The sequence below is a fragment of the Orycteropus afer genome, unplaced genomic scaffold (assembly GCF_000298275.1).
Source record: "Orycteropus afer afer isolate SDZICR_OR568_19922 unplaced genomic scaffold, OryAfe1.0 scaffold00076, whole genome shotgun sequence".
Taxonomy (NCBI): Eukaryota; Metazoa; Chordata; class Mammalia; order Tubulidentata; family Orycteropodidae; genus Orycteropus; species Orycteropus afer.
The window spans coordinates 5,090,962-5,093,725 of NW_006921663.1; the positions used below are offsets into that span (position 1 = coordinate 5,090,962).

The 2,764-nt window shown below is 34.5% G+C and overlaps 1 protein-coding gene across 1 annotated transcript in view; it reads left to right on the forward strand.

Annotated features, from left to right (window-relative positions):
* Window positions 1-2,764, forward strand: part of SLC7A11 (solute carrier family 7 member 11) — a 116,422-nt gene that overhangs the window by 49,933 nt on the left and 63,725 nt on the right. The gene's annotated exons all lie outside the window — the stretch shown is intronic.

Consider the following 2,764-nt stretch of genomic DNA (forward strand, 5'->3'; position numbering starts at 1 on the left):
CTATTTTGGTCATGTTGTCAGAAGGGACCATTTCCTGGAGAAGGATGTCATGCTTGGTAGGGTGGAGGGTCGACGAAAGAGAGGGAGGCCTTCAATGAGATGGATTGACATGGTGGCTGCGATGATGGGCTCGAGTATAGCAGGGATTGTGGGGCTGGCGCGGGATCAGGCAGTGTTTTGTTCTGCTGTGCATGGGGTCACGATGAGTCGGAAACGACTTGATGGCACTTAACAACAACAACAATTTCTGGGAGATAGATAATTACTTTTACTTATTGTTCCTAGTAACATTTTTTAAATTTCATAATGATATGTGGTCTTTTTCTAAAATGGAGTGAGTTAGTAAAATGAGTTATCTTTATGATCTGTGTATATGCATTTCCACAGGAAGACAACTTAAAATTCCATGGGTAGATGGCAGAAAATTAAGAATTAAAGTATAAAATACTGATTGAACTCTTGTTCTTTTGTGCCTTTGAGTTGATTCCAACTTATAGTGGCCCTATATGATAGAGTAGAACTGTATCTTAGAGTTTTCCAGGCTGTATTCTTTATGAGAGAAGTTCACCAGGTCTTTTCTCCTGCAGTGCAGCTAAAGGGTTTGAACTGCCCACATTTCAGTTGGCAGCTGAGCACTTAACTATTGTGTCATGTTGTTGTTGTTACGTGCCATAGGGTTTCTTAAATGAACTCTAAAGTGATTTAGTTCATCTAAGAGCCCTGGTGACATAGTGTCTAAGGCATTGACTGCTAACCAGAAGACTGGCAGTTCAAACTCACCAGTCACTCTTCAGAAGGAAGACTGGGCAATCTACTTCTGTAGAGGTACTTCCTCGGAAGCCCAAGGAGGGCTCAGTGTGGGTCACTATCGACTTGAGGGCAGTGAGTTTTTTGGAATATTTATTGAAATTTACTTAGGGCTAACTACTGTACTAGAAATAGCTTACACAATGATTTACCTTCAAATATTTTGTAGTCTAGTCAATGAGTAAAATGTGTAAACAAGTAAATGTAACAACATGATTTATATTTAGATTATTTACCATCTTGGCATAGAGGAAAAAGAAAATTGCTAATTCTATCAAGGCAAGTATTATTTACACAGAATTTTAAATGATGAATACATGTTCTCTAGATATAAGACAGAGACAGAGAGAGTGAGCTGGAGAGAGAGTACATGAAAGTAAGAGAGGAAGAAAAAACACATTTCCAGGAAAGGGAAGAACAAGTACAAAGATGAATCAGTATAGCCTGAACATCAGAGAATATACTTAAGGGTTTATAATTCAAATTAAGATAGACTAGGAAATTCTGGCACCAATTATATTGGAAGATAGTAAGCTGATTTGATTTGACCAAGTACCAGGGTCGTCTGAGTTTCATAGGACTTAAACCAGCAATTGAGGTTAAAGTGGTGTTTAGTAGTATCTGATTCAACTATTAAGCAAATAAATATGTGCTTTAAATATGTGAAAAATTATTTCATTGAGAAATATGATAAATTTGTAATGGTACTATCATATTTATAACTGCCTTTGTGGTTGTTGTAGTTGTTGTTGTTACGTGCCATCGAGTCAGACCCGACTCATAGCGACCCCTACTTGGGTTTCCAAGGCGGTATCACTATGGAAGTAGATTGCCCAACCTTAGAGAGCATATATTTACCAGGAGCTATTTCTTTCTAGCATTTCTAGAAATGATCAGCTACTCTGTGACTCTAAACCCATACTTATACATACAGAGGTAGACGGACTGCCCTGTCTTTTACGTTTTTAGTAATAATCAGTGTGGAAGTGGCAATACAGAGAAAAGTCAGAAATTCCTAAGTTTTATGTAAAATATTTATTGAATCCCTATTATATATAAAAGCTTAGTATGGTTTATAACTGTCTCATTTAAGTCTAAAAATCATTCTAAAAAGAACAATTACTAAATTTTAATATCAGAGAAGTGCTAAATTATAGGTTTGCGAATATGACCTATTACATAATGTTTATTAACATAGTGCATCAGTGGCATAGACATATTTATAGTTCATATATATTCATTTAATATTATTTAACAATATAAATACAGATTTTTGCTTGCTGTAACCTCAACCTGAATTTTTGACATGTTTATTTTCTCAAAATCAGAATAAAAGAAATAAAAAATCCATCTTACTGCTCTGTAAATATTAATATATAATGTATTTGTTAATTAAAGAAATTCAGGGTCTTGAGCATTTTACTTAATGTGGTAATTAAAAAGAAAAAAGTCTTCTAGGTCTTTTTAAAACTACATCTTATTTTTCAAACATGGAGAATGTTTTGGGAAATATTTATGATTGAATACCTAGAACATCTAGTAAAATTATTTGGACCTAGTCTAGATGTGTAATTTTATTATTTTGTAGGTAGACTCCACTCCAAATATCTCCAGTTACAAGGAGATAATTATAATTATAATTCCATCTCCTTTGTGATTTGCCAAGATAAATGTATTTCCCAATCAGTTGTGGTTGCATGTTTGGAGTGTGCTGCAACATGCTACTTTCTGGCAACAGTTAAGATGAATCATGAGCTGAAGATACAACATCTTTTACTATCCTCCACATAGGCAATAAAATTCTCCTAAAATTGTGACCTAATGGAAAAGGTGATAATTAAATTAGATCAGTCACAATAGCAACGTGATTTAAAATATATACAATGCAGAGCAAGGGTTCTTGACCACAACTGACTACCCTTTATATGTAATGTAATATCAGTGGAAATCTTTCAAA